This window comes from Pseudorca crassidens, chromosome 17 (assembly GCF_039906515.1).
Source record: "Pseudorca crassidens isolate mPseCra1 chromosome 17, mPseCra1.hap1, whole genome shotgun sequence".
Classification (NCBI taxonomy): domain Eukaryota; kingdom Metazoa; phylum Chordata; class Mammalia; order Artiodactyla; family Delphinidae; genus Pseudorca; species Pseudorca crassidens.
This window is the reverse complement of record NC_090312.1, coordinates 62,211,326-62,235,152: the sequence shown is the minus strand read 5'-3', so window position 1 is coordinate 62,235,152 and position 23,827 is coordinate 62,211,326. Positions and strand designations below refer to the sequence as shown.

At 41.7% G+C, this 23,827-nt stretch overlaps 1 long non-coding RNA gene and 1 pseudogene across 2 annotated transcripts in view; one reads left to right on the top strand and one right to left on the bottom strand.

Annotated features, from left to right (window-relative positions):
- Positions 1-1,843: 1,843 nt before the first annotated feature.
- LOC137210296 (uncharacterized) overlaps positions 1,844-23,827 on the bottom strand; it is a 29,954-nt gene continuing 7,970 nt past the window's right edge. Inside the window, exons 2-4 of one of the 2 annotated variants that reach the window (XR_010936443.1) lie at positions 21,582-21,818; positions 12,842-12,951; positions 1,844-2,100 (exon numbers count right to left, since the gene is read on the bottom strand). This is a non-coding gene — a long non-coding RNA (uncharacterized lncRNA). Of the gene's footprint in view, positions 2,101-12,841; positions 12,952-20,115; positions 20,242-21,581; positions 21,819-23,827 lie in introns of those variants that run through there. The other variant, XR_010936444.1, reaches the window with a different exon arrangement.
- Positions 17,578-18,253, top strand: LOC137210683 (glutathione S-transferase P pseudogene; annotated as a pseudogene).

The window sequence follows — 23,827 nt, the reverse complement described above, 5'->3', positions numbered from 1 at the left end:
ACATTCCACACTGCAATTCTATATGCACAATTCAATTAAGGTATTTATGTCTGGTAAAATTTTTGCTCAGCTCTTCATAGAATTCAGTAGTAAAATATTGTCTACCGAAAACTAGAGAAGTGAGATAACAAGCAGTTTTACTTTTTATGATTACCTCCTGCGTCTCGCCAGATCTTAAACGTCTATTTTTCAGTCTCTTCTCTATATGAGTAGAATGAAGTGTTCTAGGAGCATTAGCTAATGGACCACCAGCTTCACTTAATTTCCTTTGAGAAGATTTATCTTTATTTATGTAAGTACCAGCAACCGGGTAGCAGCACCACTTATAGCTTGTAAAGCACTCTTCTCTTTAGTCCCATAAACACAATGAGTGAAGAACAAAGCATTATCATTTTTGTCACATGCATCACTGCCCAAAATGAAATATATGTTAGGTATTTTCTGAATTTTTCTTTTTTATGGACAAAAATCATAAGCTATGGAAATTTAATAATGAATAAAGTTTTCACAGGAGAAGTTTTTTTGTTTTTGGGGGGGTGGGATTTTTGGCCATGCTGCATGGCTTGTGGGATCTTAGTTCCCCAGCCAGGGATTGAACCCGTGCCCCCTGCAATGGAAGTGCAGAGTCTTAACCGTTGGACTGCCAGGGAAGTCCCCGAAGGAGAATTTTTTGAAAAAACATTTTTGCTATTAGGTTTGTTAACATTTAGTCAGGAGCGAGAGCTTTTCAATCTAAATATTGACCTGGTCCTCTGAGCTGACTCACAAACAGGTTAGCCATTAGGAGGAATCTTCCAAGGGCTGGTGAGGGGCATGGGGGCTTGTCTCCTCCTCTGCGGCAGAGAAAGAACCTTCAGCATGACTGTTTTCCATCATTTTGTCTCCTCAGGAAGTTTCCTAGGAGTAAAATCGTAAGGTAACCACCATTTTGAGGTCTACAGTGGGCCAAACTGCCCTAGACCCTGTACATAAATTTTTCGATCCACTCTTTATATCAACTTTCTGAGGCGAATAATATCCCAGTTTTACCTGTAAATGATACATTCAGGCCTCACCAGTCTTTGATTATAAATAGGGTTGTGGTTTTAAGTCGTCAAATGAGGATACTCTGAAGTCCCTCTGACTGAGGACAAGAAATGACCTGTCCCAGTAACTGGCGAGCATCTTAGGTGAGCGTCTTGGCCCTGGAGCAGTTCCTGTTCCTCCACTACAGCTCCTTGTAAAATCGCCAACCCAGGCCCCTGCTGCCGCCGCCTGGACCCCAGAGGAGCCTGGGTTGGGAGAAGACAGGAGAAGAAGGAAGGAAAGAAACGGTCCCCTTCACTGAACTTTCATGGGTGTCAGGTGACATGCTATGTGCTCTGCCCACATTACCCATTTGTCCTCACAACAACCCTCTGAAATAAATCCTATTATTATCTCCATTTTATGTGGTGAAGGAAGAAAAGGGATCTCTGAGAGGCTAGGGAACACGTTCGGCTAGCAGGTGGCAGGCAGCTGTCACACGTGTAGGTTTGTCTCCTCCCATGAACTCTAACTGCTGGGCTAGAGCTAGAATTATTAGATTGCCACTAGATTATAGTAATAGATTTACTGCCAAGTTCATGCTCTTAAAAGTAAATATATGGGGCTTCCCTGGTGGCGCAGGGGTTGAGAGTCCGCCTGCTGATGCAGGGGGCACGGGTTCGTGCCCTGGTCTGGGAATATCCCACATGCTGCGGAGTGGCTGGGCCCGTGAGCCATGGCCGCTGAGCCTGTGCATCCGGAGCTTGTGCTCCGCAACGGGAGAAGCCACAGCAGTGAGAGGCCCACGTACCGGAAAAAAAAAAAAAAAAAAAAAAAAAAAAAAAAAGTAAATATATGTTTTATTTAATTCTTCCACAGAATAGAAAAGCCCATACAAATCCTATTCAGCATGACTGTCTTAGGCTCCTCTGGCTACTGTAACAAAATATTACAGGCTGAGTGGCTTAAAGTACAGACTTTTATTTCTCACAGTTCTGGAGGCTGCTAAGTCCAAGATCAAGGTGCTGGCCCATTTGGTCCCTCATGAAGGCCTACTTCCTGATTCATAGATGGCTGTCTTCTTTCTGTGCCCTCCTATGGCAGAGAGAGAAAGAGAGAGAGAGAGGTGTTGAGGAGCTTTTGCTCTTCTTATAAAGACACTAATCCCATCATAAGGGCTTCACCCTCATGACCTAATGACCTCCCAAAGGCCCCACTTCCAAGTACCATTACATTGGGGGGGGTGGTTAGGGGTTAACATATAAATTTTTGGAGGACACATTCAGTCCGTAACAACAATGAATACAGAAAATTATTTAATAAGAGATGTGTGGAGAGGGGGAAGATGGCGGAAGAGTAAGACACGGAGATCACCTTCCTCCCCACAGATACACCAGAAATACATCTACACGTGGAACAACTCCTACAGAACACCTACTGAAGGCTGGCAGAAGACCTCAGACCTCCCAAAAGGCAAGAAACTCCCCACGTACCTGGGTAGGGCAAAAGAAAAAAAAAAAAAAGAAAAAACAGAGACAAAAGAATAGGGACGGCACCTGCACCAGTGGGAGGGAGCTGTGAAGGAGGAAAAGTTTCCACACACTAGGAAGCCCCTTCGCGGGCGGAGACTGCGGGAGGCGGAGGGGGGAGCTTCGAAGCCGCGGAGGAGTGCACAGCAACGGGTACGGAGGGCAAAGCAGGGAGATTCCCGCACACAGGATCGGTGCCAACCGGCACTCACCAGCCCAAGAGGCTTGTCTGCTTACCCGCCAGGGCGCTCGGGGCTGGGAGTTGAGGCTCGGGCTTCGGTCGGAGCGCAGGGAGAGGACTGGCAGCGTGAACACAGCCTGAAGGGGTTAGTGCACCACGGCTAGCCGGGAGGGAGTCCGGGGAAAAGTCTGGACCTGCCGAAGAGGCAAGAGACTTTTTCTTCCCTCTTTGCTTCCTGGTGCGCGAGGAGAGAGGATTAAGAGCGCTGCTTAAAGGAGCTCCAGAGACGGGCGCAAGACGCGGCTAAAAGCGCGAACCCCAGAGAGGGGCGCGAGCCGCGGCTAAAAGTGCGGACCCCAGAGACGGTCATGAGACGCTAAGGCTGCTGCTGCCTCCACCAAGAAGCCTGTGTGCGAGCCCAGGTCACTATCCGCACCCCCCTTCTGGGGAGCCTGTGCAGCCCGCCACTGCCAGGGTCCCTGGATCCAGGGACAACTTCCCCGGGAGAACACACGGCGCGCCTCAGGCTGGTGCAACGTCACGCCGGCCTCTGCCACCGCAGGCCCACCCCGCACTCCGTACCCCTCCCTGCCCCCGGCCTGAGTGAGCCAGAGCCCCCGAAGCAGCTGCTCCTTTAACCCCGAAGAACAGACGCCCTCCGGCGACCTACACGCAGAGGCGGGGCCAAATCCAAAGCTGAGCCCCTGGGAGCTGTGCGAACAAAGAAGAGAAAGGGAAATCTCTCCCAGCAGCCTCAGGAGCAGCGGATTAAATCTCCACAATCAACTTGATGTACCTGCATCTGTGGAATACATGAATAGACAACCAATCATCCCAAATTAAGGAGGTGGACTTTGAGAGCAAGATTTATTATTTTTTCCCCTTTTCCTCTTTTTGTGAGTGTGTATGTGTATGCTTCTGTGTGAGATTTTGTCTGTATAGCTTTGCTTTACCATTTGTCCTAGGGTTCTATCTGCCCGTTTTTTGTTTTTACTTAAAAATTTTTTTCTTAATAATTATTTTTTATTTTAATAACTTTATTTTATTTTATCCTCTTTCTTTCTGATTTTTCTCCCTTTTATTCTGAGCTGTGTGGATGAAAGGCTCTTGGAGCTCCAGCCAGGAGTCAGTGCTCTGCCTCTGAGGTGGATGAGCCAACTTCAGGACACTGGTCCACAAGAGAACTCCCAGCTCCACATAATACCAAACGGCGAAAATCTCCCAGAGATCTCCATCTCAACACCACCACCCAGCTTTACTCAACGACAAGCAAGCTACAGTGCTGGACACCCTATGCCAGACAACTAGCAAGACAGGAACACAACCCCACCCATTAGCAGAGAGGCTGCCTAAAATCATAATAAGTCCACAGACACCCCAAAACACACCACCAGACATGGACCTGCCCATCAGAAAGACAAGATCCAGCCTCATCCACGAGAACACAGGCACTAGTCCCCTCCACCAGGAAGCCTACACAACGCACTGAACCAACTTTAGCCACTGGGGACAGACACCAAAAACAACGGGAAATACGAACCTGCAGCCTGCAAAAAGGAGACCCCAAACACAGTAAGATAAGCAAAATGAGAAGACAGAAAAGCACACAGCAGATGAAGGAGCAAGATAAAAACCCATCAGACCTAACAAATGATGAGGAAATAGGCAGTCTACCTGAAAAAGAATGCAGAATAATGATAGTAAAGATGATCCAAAATCTTGGAAATAGAATGGAGAAAATACAAGAAACGTTTAACAAGGACCTAGAAGAACTAAAGATGAAACAAGCAATGATGAACAACACAAAAAATGAAATTAAAAATACTGTAGAAGGGATCAACAGCAGAATAACTGAGGCAGAAGAACGGATAAGTGACCTGGAAGATAAAATAGTGGAAATAACTACTGCAGAGAAGAATAAAGAAAAAAGAATTAAAAGAACTGAGGACGGTCTCAGAGACCTCTGGAACAACATTAAATGCACCAATATTCGAATTATAGGGGTTCCAGAAGAAGAAGAGAAAAAGAAAGGGACTGAGAAAATATTTGAGGAGATTATAGTTGAAAACTTCCCTAATATGGGAAAGGAAATAGTTAATCAAGTCCAGGAAGCACAGAGAGTCCCATACATGATAAATCTAAGGAGAAACACGCCAAGACACATATTAATCAAACTGTCAAAAATTAAATACAAAGAAAACATATTAAAAGCAGCAAGGGAAAAACAACAAATAACACACAAGGGAATCCCCATAAGGTTAACAGCTGATCTTTCAGCAGAAACTCTGCAAGCCAGAACGGACTGGCAGGACATATTTAAAGTGATGAAGGAGAAAAACCTACAACCAAGATTACTCTACCCAGCAAGGATCTCATTCAGATTTGATGGAGAAATTAAAACCTTTACAGACAAGGAAAAGCTGAGAGAGTTCAGCACCACCAAACCAGCTTTACAACAAATGCTAAAGGAACTTCTCTAGGCAAGAAACACAAAAGAAGGAAAAGACCTACAATAACAAACCCAAAACAATTAAGAAAATGGGAATAGGAACATACATATCGATAATTACCTTAAATGTAAATGGATTAAATGCTCCCACCAAAAGACACAGACTGGCTGAATGGATACAAAAACAAGATCCATATATATGCTGTCTACAAGAGACCCACTTCAGACCTAGAGACACATACACCTTGAAAGTAAGGGGATGGAAAAACATATTCCATGCAAATGGAAACCAAAAGAAAGCTGGAGTAGCAATTCTCATATCAGACAAAATAGACTTTAAAATAAAGACTATTAGGAGAGACAAGGACACTACATAATGATCAAGGGATGAATCCAAGAAGAAGATATAACAATAGTAAATATTTATGCACCCAAATTAGGAGCACGTCAATACATAAGGCAAATACCAACAGCCATAAAAGGGGAAATCAACAGTAACACATTCATAGTAGGGGACTTTAACACCCCACTTTCACCGATGGACAGATCATCCAAAATGAAAATAAATAAGGAAACACAAGCTTTAAATGATACATTAAACAAGATGGACTTAATTGATATTTATAGGACATTCCATCCAAAAACAACAGAATTCACATTTTTCTCAAGTGCTCATGGAACATTCTCCAGGATAGATCATATCTTGGGTCACAAATCAAGTCTTGGTAAATTTAAGAAAATTGAAATTGTATCAGGTATCTTTTCCGACCACAATGCTATGAGACTAGATATCAATTACAGGAAAAGATCTGTAAAAAATACAAACACATGGAGGCTAAAGAATACACTACTTAATAACGAAGGTGATCACTGAAGATATCAAAGAGGAAATCAAAAAATACCTAGAAACAAAAGACAATGGAGACACGACTACCCAAAACCTATGGGATGCGGCAAAAGCAGTTCTAAGAGGGAAGTTTATAGCAATACAATTCTACCTTAAGAAACAGGAAACATATCAAATAAACAACCTAACCTTGCACCTAAAGCAATTAGGGAAAGAAGAACAAAAAAACGCCAAAGTTAGCAGAAGGAAAGAAATCACAAAGATCAGATCAGAAATAAAAAAAAGAAATGAAGGAAACGATAGCAAAGATCAATAAAACTAAAAGCTGGTTCCTTGAGAAGATAAACAAAATTGATAAGTCATTAGCCAGATTCATCAAGAAAAAAAGGGAGAAGACTCAAATCAAGAGAATTAGAAATGAAAAAGGAGAAGTAACAACTGACACTGCAGAAATACAAAAGATCATGAGAGATTACTACAAGCAACTCTATGCCAATAAAATGGACAACCTGGAAGAAATGGACAAATTCTTAGAAATGCACAACCTGCCAAGACTGAATCAGGAAGAAATAGAAAACATGAACAGACCAGTCACAAGCACTGAAATTGAAATGGTGATTAAAAATCTTCCAACAAACAAAAGCCCAGGACCAGATGGCTTCACAGGCGAATTCTATCAAACATTTAGAGAAGAGCTAACACCTATCCTTCTCAAACTCTTCCAAAATATAGCAGAGGGAGGAACACTCCCAAACTCATTCTATGAGGCCACCATCACCCTGATACCAAAACCAGACAAAGATGTAACAAAGAAAGAAAACTACAGGCCAATATCACAGATGAACATAGATGCAAAAATCCTCAACAAAATACTAGCAAACAGAATCCAACAGCACATTAAAAGGATCATACACCATGATCAAGTGGGGTTTATTCCAGGAATGCAAGGAGTCTTCAATATATGCAAATCAATCAACGTGATACACCATATTAACAAATTGAAGGAGAAAAACCGTATGATCATCTCAATAGATGCAGAGAAAGCTTTTGACAAAATTCAACACCCATTTATGATGAAAACCCTGCAGAGAGGAGGCATAGAGGGAACTTTCCTCAACATAATAAAGGCCATATATGACAAACCCACAGCCAACATCATCCTCAATGGTGAAAAACTGAAAGCATTTCCACTAAGATCAGGAACAAGACAAGTTTGCCCACTCTCACCACTCTTATTCAACATAGTTTTGGAAGTTTTAGCCACAGCAATCACAGAAGAAAAGGAAATAAAAGGAATCCAAATCAGAAAAGAAGAAGTAAAGCTGTCACTGTTTGCAGATGACATGATACTATACAGAGAGAATCCTAAAGATGCTACCAGAAAATTACTAGAGCTAATCACTGAATTTGGTAAAGTAGCAGGATACAAAATTAATGCACAGAAATCTCTGGCATTCCTATATACTAATGATGAAAAATCTGAAAGTGAAATCAAGAAAACACTCCCATTTACCACTGCAACAAAAAGAATAAAACATCTATGAATAAACCTACCTAAGGAGACAAAAGACTGTATGCAGAAAATTATAAGACACTGATGAAAGAAATTAAAAATGATACAAATAGATGGAGACATATACCACGTTCTTGGATTGGAAGAATCAACATTGTGAAAATGACTCTACTACCCAAAGCAATCTACAGATTCAATGCAATCCCTATCAAACTACCACTGGCATTTTTCACAGAACTAGAACAAAAAATTTCACAGTTTGTATGGAAACACAAAAGACCCCGAATAGCCAAAGCAATCTTGAGAATGAAAAATGGAGCTGGAGGAATCAGGCTCCCTGACTTCAGACTATACTACAAAGCTACAGTAATCCGAGAGTATGGTACTGGCACAAAAACAGAAATATAGATCAATGGAACAGGATAGAAAGCCCAGAGATAAACCCACGCACATATGGTCACCTTATCTTTGATAGAGGAGGCAGGAATGTACAGTGGAGAAAGAACAGCCTCTTCAATAAGTGGTGCTGGGAAAACTGGACAGGTACATGTAAAAGTATGAGATTAGATCACTCCCTAACACCATACACAAAAATAAGCTCAAAATGGATTAAAGACCTAAATATAAGGCCAGAAACTATCAAACTCTTAGAGGAAAACATAGGCAGAACACTCTATGACATAAATCACAGCAAGATCCTTTTTGACCCACCTCCCAGAGAAATGGAAATAAAAACAAAAATAAACAAATGGGACCTAATGAAACTTCAAATCTTTTGCACAGCAAAGGAAACCATAAACAAGACGAAAAGACAACCCTCAGAATGGGAGAAAATATTTGCAAATGAAGCAACTGACAAAGGAGTAATCTCCAAAATTTACAAGCAGCTCATGCAGCTCAATAACAAAAAAACAAACAACCCAATCCAAAAATAGTCAGAAGACCTAAATAGACGTTTCTCCAAAGAGGATATACAGATTGCCAACAAACACATGAAAGAATGCTCAACATCATTAATCATTAGAGAAATGAAAATCAAAACTACAATGAAATATCATTTCACACCAGTCAGAATGGCCATCATCAAAAAATCTAGAAACAGGGGCTTCCCTGGTGGCACAGTGGCTGAGAGTCCGCCTGGCGATGAAGGGGACACAGGTTCGTGTCCTAGTCCGGGAAGATCCCACATGCCGTGGAGTGGCTGGGCCCGTAAGCCATGGCCGCTGAGCCTGCGCGTCTGGAGCCTGTGCTCCACAACGGGAGGGGCCACAACAGTGAGAGGCCCCCATACCGCAAAAAAAAAAAAAAAAAAAAAAATTAGAAACAATAAATGCTGGAGAGGGTGTGGAGAAAAGGGAACACTTTTGCACGCTGGTGGGAATGTGAATTGGTACAGCCACTATGGAGAACAGTATGGAGGTTCCTTAAAAAACTACAAATAGAACTACCATATGACCCAGCAATCCCAGTACTGGACATATACCCTGAGAAAACCATAATTCAAAAAGAGTCATGTACCAAAATGTTCATTGCAGCTCTATTTACAATAGGCAGGAGACGGGAACAACCTAAGTGTCCATCATCGGATGAATGGATAAAGAAGATGTGGCACATATATACAATGGAATATTACTCAGCCATAAAAAGAAACGAAATTGAGTTATTTGTAGTGAGGTGGATGGACCTAGAGTCTGTCATACAGAGTGAAGTAAGTCAGAAAGAGAAAGACAAGTACCGTATGCTAACACATATATATGGAATTTAAGGAAAAAAAATGTCACGAAGAACCTAGGGGTAAGACAGGAATAAAGACACAGACCTACTAGAGAATGGACTTGAGGATATGGGGAGGGGAAAGGGTAAGCTGTGACAAAGTGAAAGAGTGGCATGGACATACATACACTACCAAACGTAAAATAGATAGCTAGTGGGAAGCAGCCGCATAGCACAGGGAGATCAGCTCGGTGCTTTGTGACCACCTAGATGGGTGGGATAGGGAGGGGGGGAGGGAGGGAGACACAAGAGGCGGAGATATGGGGATATATGTATATGTATAACTGATTCACTTTGTTATAAAGCAGAAATTAACACACCATTGTAAAGCAATTATACTCCAATAAAGATGTAAAAAAAAAGAGATTTGTGTGTCTTCTTTCACATCAGAACTATCTGTTTATGTGTTCTTACATATGGGTATGCTATTACATGCTTTCAATATTACAGAAATGAAGTTGTTCTAGGGTGATCATATGCCATTGTCTCCCCAGTACAGTCTGGGTTTGTGCCTGTTGTCCTGGTGGAGTTATTATAACACCTCCTTTTACTGTCAAAAATGTCCTAGTTTGGGTAATAAATTACATGATCACCCCTCTTAGTACCAATATTTCAAAAACATATTTGTAGCTCTGAAAGTTTTGTTAATTTTTGAAGGTGCATGATAGGTGTGTAGGGGTTTAACTTCCATAATAAAAAATCTTAAATATACATATTTATAGTTAAGTTTTTTTCTAGTTGTGGCTTAAACAAATATGGAGTAATAACTTATTTTTGTTCAAGTGATTATCTCTCCCTCAAATATAAAAACATCATCACCGGGGGCTTCTCTGGTGGCGCAGTGGTTGAGAGTCCACCTGCCGATGCAGGGGACACGGGTTCGTGCCCCGGTCAGGGAAGATCCCACATGCTGCGGAGCGGCTGGGCCCGTGAGCCACAACTACTGAGCCTGCGCGTCCGGAGCCTGTGCTTCACGACGGGAGAGGCCACAACAGTGAGAGGCCCGCGTACCGCACACACACACACACAAAAAACATCGTCACCAGGACAATAACTTAGAGTTCTCTTTTCATGTATAGAGGTGTGTTCTTGAAGAATTGTTGTAAATGAAAAGCATGCAAACTGAACTAGTATAATTGAAAGGTTTTGAATGCCCTAGGAGTATTTGTTACATTAAAAGACTAGGGGAAATCCTGTCACTCAAAAGAATCTTTTTGTAAAAGGATCATTAATGTCCTTATTTTCCTTCTGCAAACAAATATATTTCATATAGCCCAAGGAGCAACATGGTTTACACAGTTTTCTCAACTGTAAAACAAGAAAAATACTACTACTTACCTAGAAAGTTGTTGTGAGGGTGAATTCTGAAATTTCATGTGAAGAATATAGCTCCCTGCCTGGCACAGAGTAAGAACTCGATAGATGTTACTATTTATATCAGCTATTGCCAACATTTTTCTTTATGGAGAGGTGATGTATTGTATCAAGTAAAGTGTTAAATGACAGCAGCAACAAAACACTCTTGGAACTCATTACTGTTTATTACCCTACTGATTTTTTGTAATTGAAAACAGAGAATGAACATATTTAATGTGCCCCAGTGGGCAATGTTGGAGTAAAAATTATATCAAAAAGATAGTTAGGGAACTTCCCTGGTGGCGCAGTGGTTAAGAATCCGCCTGCCAGTGCAGGGGACACGGGTTCGAGCCCTGGTCTGGGAAGATCCCACATGCCGCGGAGCGTCTGGGCCCGTGCGCCGTAACTACTGAGCCCACGCACCTCGAGCCCATGCTCCGCAACAAGAGAAGCAACAGCAATGAGAAGCCCGCTCACTGCAATTAGAGAAAGCCTGCACGCAGCAACAAAGACCCAATGCAGCCAAAAGTAAAACTTAATTAATTAATTAATTTTAAAAAAAAGATAGTTAAACGAATTTTATAGTCTCCCATTAATCCATGCAGCCAGCCAGCTAGTCATGAACTATTTACTGGATGTGCAAGCCAGGACCTGCGCCACTGGACGTGGCCAAGCGTGTGACCTGCGTGTAGGTGACGCTGGAGCCTCGAACAGTCACGATGTTAGTTTGTTTCATTTGGTGGAATTAAGAAATCCTGGTTCAATTATAAATCTTCTCAGTAATCAATACTATACCTTTCCACCCTGGCTGGAGAGTTATTTTCCACAGGCTTTAGCAAGGAGCAAAGATGTCTCTGATGTGCTTTTCACTTATACATTTTCTATGCCTGGAGGCTTACTACAGTCTATGAAAAATCGTTCTTTCATTCTTTTCATTCTGTCTCAAAGCTTCAAGCCTCAGGGCCTTTGAAATAAATCAATACTGAATTCATTGACTTGGGCGTTCCAACGGAACAAAGGGAACTTCAGAGACTAGTAGACAAAGCATTAAAAACATTTGGAAATTTTTTTCCCCGAAGTGCCCACTTTTTTCTGATTGGAATAGCAACAGTCAACAGTATTCTCGCAGCAGGATTGCCATTGCTTTGCTTGCAAACAAACTAAAAACCTTGTCAATCTTCCCCTTCCCAAATTCATTTTCTAAATAACAAAGTTAGCGTGTCCCCATTGAAACAATAACGACTAATTTTAAAGAGAGAGTGTAATGATAAAATGTATAATTTTATATAACCTGCTTTCACCCTACTTTATGAATAGTTTTCAAACAATATACGTACTCAAGTATATTTCAATTTAAATAACGTCTTTGTAATTAAAATACTTAATAAGTTTTCCTGAGTATGCAAAACAAGCCCTTTCACCTATTTCTGGAAAGCTTACAGGATTGCAGAAAGCAAAATTAGGAGACAATAAGCATACAACGGTGGTATCATAGATTCAATAGCTTTGGGTTGCTAAATATTCTCTTTGGGTTTCTAGATCAATAAAGAGCAGGAAGCTCTGGCTTCTATTAGCATGTTTTCAGTTGTAAGACAGAGAGCTCAATTCATACCAGTTCACAATAACTAGAACTGGTTAACAATAACAATAACTAATTTAAAGATCGGGCAACCTGAATTCAGCAGCTCTGTGATATCAGAAGAACCCAGTAAGAGAGACAACCAAAATGTCACACTTTTTCCTTTACACACTCACTTCTTTTCTAGAATCTTACTGTCATAATATATACAATCCCGCGGTGATACATCTGGCTAGTACTGAGGCTACCAATAGATAGTATGATTCCAACAAACCCTCAAACACTGTAGCCTCAAAAATCTCACTAACCTACCATTCTTTAGAATAATATTGACTTCACAATACCTTGTTTAAAGATATTCTGCATAGTAATGGGAGCCAAGAATTTGTTATCAGAGGATTACTGCTACTACCCTGCATAATTATGAGACTTACAGCAAGCTATTAATCCCGATGATTTTCAGTTTCCTAATCTGTAAAATGGAGCTTACAAATAATGTGCTCCTAGACTTTATGAAGAGTATCTAACAAAACCCCACAGCAAACACGTTACTGAATGATAATGCCTTAGGAGACTTCCTTCAACGTCTGCAGCAAGCCATTCATTTACCTGTTGCCTGTGGCTGCGTTGGTGCTACTTTGGCAGGGTAGCTGCGACAGAGAGGATAGACCTCTCGAACCTAAAATATTTAATCACGTGATATTGCTTATCTGTGGAATCTGAAAAAAAAAGATACAAGTGAACTTACAAAACAGAAATAGACCCACAGACATAGAAAACAAACCAACGGGGAAAGAGGGGGGAGGGATAGATTAGGAGGATGGGATTAACATGTACACAGTACTATATATAAAATAGATAAGCAACCAGGACTTACCGTATAGCACAGGGAACTATACTCAATATTTTGTAATAACCAATAAGGGGAAAGAATCTGAAAACTAACAGATATATATGTATGTATAACTGAATCACTGTGCTGTACACCTGAAATTACCATGACATTGTAAATCAACTATGCTTCAATTAAAAAAAAAAAAAGCCTAAAATATTTACTATCTGCCCTTTATGGAAAAAGTTTGCCGTGCCCCAAGATGGAGAAGGAAGGCTTTAATACCAGAGAGGTAGCTTCACAAGGAGTCTTGTTTTTCTGGATGATTTCTGGATCACGGGAAATAGGAAGAACAATTTAGGAACATGCATATTTTTATCCAAAAAGTGTCTGCCAGAGTCCCAGCAAGAAACCGATGGCCTCAGGTAACGAGGAGGGTTTATTTACAAAGGTGTGAATTTAGGAGCTGGGGCTCACCACTGGAAAGGGTAAGGGGAGGGAATAGCTGTCAGGACCACAGAGAATAGGACTCTGTACAGTTAGTGGCCCCAAGAAAAATGGGGATTTCCCGTCGAGGGATGCAGCCAACTTAATGAGACCTCTTGGGGAGGGAGGAAGGGGGACAAATACCCTGACTTAGCTTGCTTTCCTCTTCCTTCATTTTTCTTACTGGGACTCCTCACTGGATGAACCCAACCAGAGTGACAGAGGACTTTAGAACAGATCATTGAGTCCATACCATACAGGCTCCTGGCAGAGAGCAGAGTGGAGACATGCACTTTAATGAAACTTTTTACCCGTGTATTTTAATTTCATCATTTCATATAATCATATAAAACTATACAATCATAATTTTATATCACTTAACTTCCACATCGTAACCTTTTATCTAATTGGCTTCCAGCATCATTGTCATTCTAAATGTTTCAACTTTACTTGATTTAATTTAATTTATTTATTTATTTATTTTTGCGGTACGCGGGCCTCTCACTGTTGCAGCCTCTCCCGTTGTGGAGCAAAGGCTCCGGACGCGCAGGCTCAGCGGCCATGGCTCACGGGCCCAGCCGCTCTGCAACATGTGGGATCTTCCCGGACCGGGGCACGAACCCATGTCCCCTGCATCGGCAGGGGGCCTCTCAACCACTGTGCCACCAGGGAAGCCCTTGATTTTATTTTTAATACAAATTTTTTTTTGGATTAAAATATTTATGGTTAATAGAAAAATAAAAATTTTACTGAAATGTATAATGTAGAAAGCCATCATCCCCAAATCCCCTCAGCAGGGATAATCACTGTGAATAACTGATGTATATTCATCTAGATTTGGGTGCATATATACATATACATAAAAGATATTTTATTGATATTAGTACTAAGATAAATGGTACTTGACTTTATACACCATTTTTAAACTTTCCACTTTATTCAGTTATTAAGTCCTGGGAAATAGAACAGGATATCAAAAAGATATCTGGGAGTTCCCTGGTGGCCTAGTGGTCAGGATTCCAGGCTTTCACTGCCATGGCCTGGGTTTAATCCCTGGTCAGGGAACTGAGAGCCCACAAGCTGCACAGCTCGGCCAAAGAAGAAAAAAAAAAGATATCTGCACTCCCATGTTTATTGCAGCATTATTCACAATAGCCAAGACATGGAAACAACCTAAATGTCCCTCAGTGGATGAATGGATAACGATACCGTGATATAGTTATTGGAATGGAATACTATTCAGCCACAAAAAAGAAAGACATCCTGCCATTTGCAACAACATGGACAGACCTTGAAGGTACTAAGCTAAGTGAAATAAGTCAGAGAGAGAAAGACAAACACTGTATAATCTCACTTATATGTGAGAATCTAAAAAAGCTGAACTTGTAGAAACAGAGTAGAATGGTAGATACCAGGAGCTGGGGGTAGAGGAATTGGAGAGATGTTGGTCAAAGGTTATAAACTCGCAATTAAAAGATGAGTAAGTTCTGGAGATCTAATGCCCAGCCTTGTGATTATAGTCAACAATACTGTGTATATACTTCAAAGTTGCTAAGAGACTAGACTTTAAATGTTCTCACTACGAAAAAGAAGTGATGTGATGTGGCAGAGGTGTTAGCTAAAGCTATGGTGGTAATCACATTGCAATATATAAAAGTATCAAATCAACAAATCGTGTACCTTAAGCTAGCACAATGTTATATGTCACTTATACCTCAATAACAAATATATTTTGAAAAACCTCCATGCATTCATTCAAATATTATATATAATACGAATACAAATGTATACTAAGATATTTGTATTAATATTAATGGGGCTTGACTGTACATATTATTTTTTAAATTTTTATTTTATCTTGGAGTATAGTTGATTAACAGTGTTGTGTTAGTTTCAGGTGTACAGCAAAGTGATTCAGTTATACATATACACGTATCTTCTTTTTCAAGTTCTTTTCCCATTCAAGTTATTACAGAGTATTGAGCAGAGCTCCCTGTGCTATACAGTAGGTCCTTGTTGGTTCTCTATCTTAAATATAGCAGCATTGTACACATTTTGAAGCTTGCTTTTTCTTTCAGTTAAGTATGTATCTTAGGAAAATGTCCAGCATTTATTCATTCATTCATTCATTCAAAAAATACTAACACCTATTATGTGGCGGGCTTTGTTCTAGGTGCTAAAGAGGCAGCAGTGAAATAGATGATGTCCCTAACCTCAATGTAAGTGAGTAGAAGGGGAATAAAGAGAGCAAACAATTAAATGGGTAAGTGGTAAGTAAAGGGGTACCTGGAAAGGGGCTAGAGATAACAAGAGAAGTTTTATTCTTGGTTGGTCATGAGGGAATCTCCTCAAGAAGATGAACTAGAGCAGATAACTAAAGAATAAGAAGGTCAGACCACATGATGATCTGGAGAAGTGCTTTCCAGGTAGAGAGAAGAGCAGGTGCTCAGTTCCAGGGATGGGAGCCAACTTGGCTTGTTCAAGGAACCCAGAGAAGACCAGTGGGGTTGGGATGGAGCTAGCAGGATGGGAGAGTGGTGGCTGCTATGAGAGGTCCCTAGTGTCCTGGTAAGAGGTTTGCAATTTATTCTGAGTGCAACAGAAAGCCATGAAAGATTTAAGCAGGGATGTGATATGAATTTATCTAGGATTTTACAAGATCAATATAGCTGCTAAGTAGCTAATGGACTGTTTGGAGGGCAAGCACAAAAGCAGAGTGACCAGGTAGGAATCCATTTCTGAGAAAAGCTGTGACTCACTGAGGTTCTAGGAATATAGTGAGGAGTGGTCAGATTCAGGGTGTATATTGAATAGAGAATTCATGGGATATGCTGATGGATTGAATGGGGCAGAATGGTGATGGTGAGGGAGACAAAAGTCAAGAACAACTCTAGGCTTTTGGCAGGAGTCATCCCTAACATTTGTACATTTATCTTTATACATTTATATGACTTACTGAAGGATAAATTCTGAGAAGTATTTTTTTTGGTCAAAAGTTATCACTAGTTTAAATTTTATTAGATATTGGAATATTCCCTCCCAAAATATTTTTTTTTCTTTTTTTTTTTTAGCTGTACCACGTGGCATGTGGGACCTTAGTTCCCTGACCAGGGATCAAAACCATGCCCCCTGCAGTGGAAGTATGGATTCTTAACCACTGGACCGCCAGGGAAGTCCTAATATTTCATTTTTTTTTATTCCTAAAGTTGGAAATATTAGCTCTAACCATCTAACCTCCTGTCTTTTTAGTCTCTTATAGGTCCTGTTTTAGATATTATCGGTTTTATCTATTTAATTTCTTTCCCCTCTTTTATACTGCTTCATTCCCCTTTTGTTTTTCCTGTATTCCTTTTTGATGACTCATCTTTGTACTGTCTGGCCAGAATCTGGGCCTGAAGGAGCGTGAACCATGGCGGGTTTACATTGTAAACAGGAAACTCTCTCCCAGCTGCTCAGGCACCTGCTCCCTTGGCCTCCTGTGAAAGCAAATTCCCAGGGCAGTTAGCAAGTCTCTCTCCAAAGAATTTGTTCTGAGGGGACTTTGCAAACTCCAGGGTTAAGTCTCTTCAGGGCCATAAATTACACAGTGAGAGTACCATGGTTGATGTGCTTAAAAAGTGTTACTTATCAACAAGTTACACGATTTGGTGTTTACATTTTAAAAAAAAAAAAAAATCTCTTGAGGGGGAATTCCCTGGTGGTCCAGTTGTTAGGACTCAGTGCTTTCACTGCCATGGCCCGGGTTCAGTCCCTGGTTGGGGAACTAAGATCCCACAAGCCACTTGGCAAGGCCAAAAAAAAGTCTCTTGTGGTAAAACCCATGGACTCCAGGTGTATTTTAGGCCAAATGTCAATATTAAACCACAAGACAGAAGGCGGTGATGGCATGGGGGAGGGACGTTCAGAGAGTGGCCTGGGTTTGGTCAGGAAGCAGGTGGTGGTAAACCTGAGAGACTCTGAAAGGAGGTGGCACAGAAGTTTAACAGCCAAGTTATTGGTACCACTTCTAAACCAGCTGTTTAGGGGGATGTGGTTCAGACCTCTTGTCCTGCACTGGTTGCTACCTGACGCTATTTATGCTAATTCCTTTGCAGACCACAGTGGTCCCTTTCCTCCACGTCAACCTCTGCGAAAGATCCCCCACACTGGCCTGAGCTCTGCCACCACCCTGACGCCCCACACCACTCTCTACTTCCCTGTTCCAGGGTCTGCCAAGGCCACACACATGCTGCGGGCTGGCCAGGGCCAGAGCTGGAAGGAGGAGGCGGTCACCAAGGAGACCCAGCTGCAGTGCCCACTCAAGGCCTCCTAACTGTACGGGCAGCTCCCCAAGTTCCAGAATGGAGACCTCACCCTGTACCAGTCCAATGCCATCCTGCGATACCTGGGCTGCTCCCTGAGGCTGTGTGGGAAGGACCAGCGAGAGGCAGCCCTGGTGGACGCGGGCAACTACAGCGTGAAGGCCCTCCACTGCCGATACGCCACCCTGATTTACACCAACCCCGAGGTGGGCAAGGAGGATGATGGGAAGGCACTGCCCGGGCACCTGAAGCCTTTTGAGCCCTGCTGTCCCAGCACCAGAGAAGCCCGACTGCATTATGGGCAAGCAGATCTCCTTCACAGGCTACAAGCTGCTGCACTGGCTGCGGACTCACCAGGTCCTGGCCCTGCCGCGCTGCCTTCCCACCACGCACAGCAAGTAAATCGCCCCATTCAACAGGAAACAGTGAGGGCTTGTGGCACTCTCTGCAGAAGAAGAAAGAGAGCTGCCTGCTTCCCTTTCCCCAGGACCAATCAAATTTCCAAGAGGTTCTCCACACTGAAACCAGCTTTCAGATGCACTTGAAGAATCTTTTCCTCAGGGCTCAAGCTGGCCACCAGTTCATCCCAAACCAAGTTTGTTCCACATGTGGCCCCTCTCAGACCCAGAACCAATAACAAGTCCCTTTTCCCCTTCGGACTATGGTACAGAAGACAGCGCACGTGTCCTCTCTCCTCCTATCCTAATGGTAAATTATCCCTCCAGGATTTTATCATCCTTTCCAGCTCTTTGCCTACCCTGGTCCAGATTTCTTTTCAAAATTTTGGCCCTCAAAGATTAAGTGTGTGTGGGTGTATGTGTGTGTGTGTGTGTGTGTGTTTATAAGGGCGCAGCAGGACTTTCTCAAATGTGGGTCTTTGATCACAAACATTGTTATACTATTTGCCATTACCTGGGGAATAGATATTATTGGATGATTTGAGATTTTATTTGAGATTTGAGTTTTCTTGGCCTGGGCGTTTGACTTTGGGTTTGATAGCATGTGCTCCAGTTAGAGAACCATTCATGGATGCTTATGTAGAACTAGAACTACGCTATGATTATGAGATTTGGGATCAAAGAAGGGAGCTTCTTCAGGAGGTCCTAAGACTTCCCAATGAGTTAATGAAGAAATTTGTTTTCTCCCTCCTTCCCTTTCTCCTAATTCCTTATTTTTTAAGCCAGTTGTGAATAGACTGATAGGAGTTTAGATGAGCTTGTTGCTTGCCTCTAAAGAGACCAGAAAGCCTGGTGTTCTTTTATTACAAATACTACCTTGAGGTAGGAGTACCCTGAACAGATAACTGGCCTACCAGGTAATTATGCCCAGAGAGGAGCACAGGACTTCAATTTTTCTTGCTCTCCTTGTCTCAATTTTTATTGTTTCACTTTTAACTGGTTTATAAATACAGTAACAATTTCTTGTAACAAGTTTCCTCATTTATCTATCTTGGAGTCCATTTTGTGGGGAGTTGATGGTGAAAGAAATATCAGCAAGTAGCATTACTCAGTGCAGGGTATTGGATGAATGGTTTACTGAAAGCGATTTGGTTTTGCTGTTGACAAGGAGGTTTGGATACGGCTGCTTTAAAAATTGCCCGGGCTAAAACTATGGGGTAGAACTCTGGGGATTCGCTGCTTATTCTTTTGTGCAATGGATGTGGGTTGGCCTTTTAAGACCTGATTCCCTATTCAGCCTTCACAAAGGGACATAACTCTATCTTCAGACTATCTCCTGGCAAAATCAAGTCTCAGTAGAGCAGACACTTGCTGGTATCTGTAGAGCAGGCACCAGCTCATTACCTCCCAGTGGCTGAGAGCATCAGTATTCTCATTACGGGGACTTGAAGGAAACACAGTCCCTTCACTCTTATCAGAGTCTAAAATCTATGCCCGGGACTTCCCTGGTGGCCCAGTGGTTGAGAATCTGCCTGCCAATGTAGGGGACACGGGTTCGAGCCCTGGTCCTGGAAGATCTCACATGCCACGGAGCAACTAAGCCCGTGCGCCACAACTACTGAGCCTGCGCTCTAGAGCCCACGAGCCACAACTACTGAAGCCCACGCGCCTAGAGCCCGTGCTCCGCGACGAGAAGCCACCAGAGTGAGAAGCCTGTGCACCACAACGATGAGTAGCCCCCGCTCACCGCAACTAGAGAAAGCCCATGGGCAGCAATGAAGACCCAACGCAGCCAAAAATAAATAAATAAATAAATAAATTTATTAGAAACAAATAAAATAAAATCTATGCCTGGACCAAGCCAGACCAAAAGAGAGCGAAGCCCCAGCAGGTCCATTGGCCTAGGGCATTTGAGGCTGCTACACAGGAGATCCCGAACCAAGATTTGACATCAGTGGGGCTTTCCAGAGAAACTGATGTGTAACTCAAGACCTGGAAGATAAGTAGGCATAGTAGCAGGCAAAGAAAGCTGACGTAAAAGAGAGCCAAGAGGTGAGAGAGAGAGAGCACAGCACGTTGAAGGAACTGAGAGCACCAGTTCAGTGTGCCTGGTGCACAGAGCATAAGGGAGGACGTGGCAAGAGGTCAGCCAGGCCTGCAGGAGTCCGATTATGCAGAAACGTGAAAACTGTTAAAAGGTCTGAACTTTGTCCTCACGGCAACAGGAAGCCACCGAAAAGTTTTATGCAAAGGAGGTGACAAGTTGAGATGTACCTTTGTGAGAACTCATTCTGGTTGCACTGTACTGATAGAGGGCATGACTGGAAATAAGAAGCTGGGGAACCACTTGGGGAACGGTCCTAGTAGGAGACGTCAGTAGATGGGGAGAAGTCGTTCTTTCTATCACCAGGCATGCCACCTGGGTGTCATGAAACTCCTACAGTCACACCCTTTCGCTTGGTTTTCGTATTCCCTGGTTAAACCTGTTTTTTTTTTTTTTTAAAGGATCACTCAGAGTGGCCTTAAAGGAACAACAACAAAACACAGTACTCAGAGACCACACAAGTTACAGGCAACTTAATTTTTTTGTTGGGAGATTTTTGAGAAATAAAACATTCTCCTCTCTCATTTTATTTTTTTAAAATTGGCTCACCTTTATTCAATATCTGCAACATACTCAAAATATAGACAAGTTCCATATTATGAGAAATTAGGAGCCATCTTTGATTCCTGTCTCTCTTTTATCCCTCACATCTAAAGAATCGCCAAGTCCTGTTAGACTCTGCTCTGGAAGTTTCTCACAGTCATTCCACTTTTTTTTTTTTTTTTTTGCCACCATCATACTCTGGGTCACATCACCTTTCATTTCAAAAGCCCCCTAACTGGTTTTCCTTTCTTTGGTGTTGCACCCACCTATCCACTGCCTACTCTACAGCCAAAGGGATTCTTGTGCATGTAAAATGACCATGCCTCCAAGGCTCCCATCATTCTTTCAGTGCCCACAATGACCCATCATTGTCTTTGAGATAAAAAGCAGACCCTATCTTGCCTTTTTACTCTACTCAAATTTTACCTCTCTCTTCTTGCACTCTCTACTAAAGCTTTTCTGAACTTTGTTCTGTCTTTTTACAGCCATGCCTTGACTCCAAGATTCACAAAAGCTATTCCTTGGAATGGCTTAGAATGGGGTATATTCTCTCTTCTTCTGGTTATCTCTTATTCCTTCCCCCAGCGTTCAGTCTGACCCTTGTTTCCTCAGTCAGTCTTACACAATTACTAGATTTGGCTAAGACTCCCTGTTATGTTTTTATAAGTAGCTATAATTCTCCTACCTTAATCTCCACCATACATTGTTTTGTTGCTGTCGTTGTTGTTGTTTTGGGGCCGCACTGCGAGGCATGCAGGATCTTAGTTCCCTGACCAGGGATAGAACACAGGCCCCGGCAGTGAAATCTCCGAGTCCTAACCACTGAACCACCAGGGAATTCTCCATCATATATTGTTAATTCTTCTTTAAACACATCTCTCTCCTGGCTGAGCATTCTTGTCTTGTTCCCTTCACATATTCCCTGGTACACAGAAGATAAAAAACATGTTTCAAATTAAAATGAATTATGAAACCATCCTGAAAAAGAATTAAGTTGGAGAGCCCACACTTCCCAATTCCAAAACTTACTACAAAGTAATGATAATTAAGACTGTGTGGTAGTGACATAGGGATAGACATACAGTTCAAAGGAATACAATTGAGAGTCCAGAAATAAACCCATCAATTGATTTTTTGAAAAGGCTGCTAGACTATTCAATGGGCAAAAATAGTCCTTTCAACAAATGGGGTTAACACAAGATATCCACACGCAAAAGGATGAATTTATAACTTCTGCCTCACATTGTAAATAAAAATTCACTAAAATAGATCAAAGATCTAAATACAAGAGCTAAAACTATAACACTCTTAGAAGAAAATATAAGAGTGAATCCTTATGACCTTGGATTTGGCAATGATTTCTTATATGACACCAAAAGCAAGCAACAAAAGAAAAAATAATAATTAGGACTTCTTAAAAACTCAACACTTTTTGCTTCAAAAGGCACTATCAAGAAAGTAAAAAGATGACCCACAAAATGGGAGAAGATTTTTCCAAATTGTATCTCTGATAAGAGATTTGTATCTAGAATATATACATTTTAAAACTTCTTATAACTCTATAATAAAAAAGACAACCCAGTTGAAAACTGGGCAAAGTATCTGAAAACACATTTCCCCAAAGAAGATATGAAAATGGCTAATAAGCACATGGAAAGATGCTCACTGTCATTAGTGTCAGAGAAATGCAAATCAAAACCATAATGAAATATCATTTCACACCCACTAGGATGGCTATAATTAAAAAGACAGATAAGTGTTGGTGAGGATACGGAGAAATCAACACCCTCATACACTGCTGGTGGGAATGTAAAGTTGTGGAGACACTTTGCAAAACAGCCTGGCAGTTCCTCATAAAAGTTTATCATAGATCATATGATCCAGCAATTCCACTCCAATAGAAATGAAAATATACAACCTCACAAAAACTTGTGCATGGGGCTTCCCTGGTGGCGCAGTGGTTGAGAGTCCGCCTGCCGATGCAGGGGACACGGGTTCGTGCCCCAGTCTGGGAAGATCCCACATGCCGCGGAGCGGCTGGGCCCGTGAGCCATGGCCGCTGAGCCTGCGCGTCCGGAGCCTGTGCTCCGCAGCGGGAGAGGCCACAACAGTGAGAGGCCCGCGTACCACACACACAAAAAAACAAATAAAAAAACTTGTGCATGAATGTTCATAACAGCATTATTCCTAATAGCCAAGAAACAACACAAATATCCATTAAGTGATAAACATAAACAAAATTGGTATATCCATATAATGAAATATTATTTGGCCATAAAAAGAAATGAAGCTCTGATTAATATCACAATGTAAATGAGCCTTGAAAACATTACACAAAGTGCTAAGTGAAAGAAGCCAGTCACAAAAGACCACATATTATACGATTCCATTTACACGAAATTTCCATAATATGCAAATCTGTAGAAACAGAAATTAGATTAGTGTTTGCCTGGGGCTGGGAGAAATGGGCGGATCAGAGAGCAATGGCTAAAGGGCAGAGAGTTTCTTTGGGGATGATAAAAATATTCTAAAGTTGGTTGCACAATTTCATGCATATAGTAAAAACCATTGAAATCTTCACTTTAAATGTGTGAATTGTGTAGTATGTGAATTATATCTCAGTAAAGCTGGTACAAAATATGAATTATAAGTGGGAAAACAAAAATAACTTACGGAAAGGAGGTTGAAAGAGGTCAGAGGGAAAAGGGGAAAGGACAGGAAAAAATGAGAAAGAGGAAGAAAAATGCAAGAAATGAAAAGTCAGGAGTGAAAGAAAAATAACACCAAGAGGCAAGTTGGAAAAAAGAGAACAGGAAAGTACTTGGAAGAAAATAATTGAATGGAAGGGAGAGAAATTAATTTAGCTTTTAAAGCCCTGATGGGAGTTCCCTGGTGGCGCAGTGGTTAAGAATCTGCCTGCCAATGCAGAGG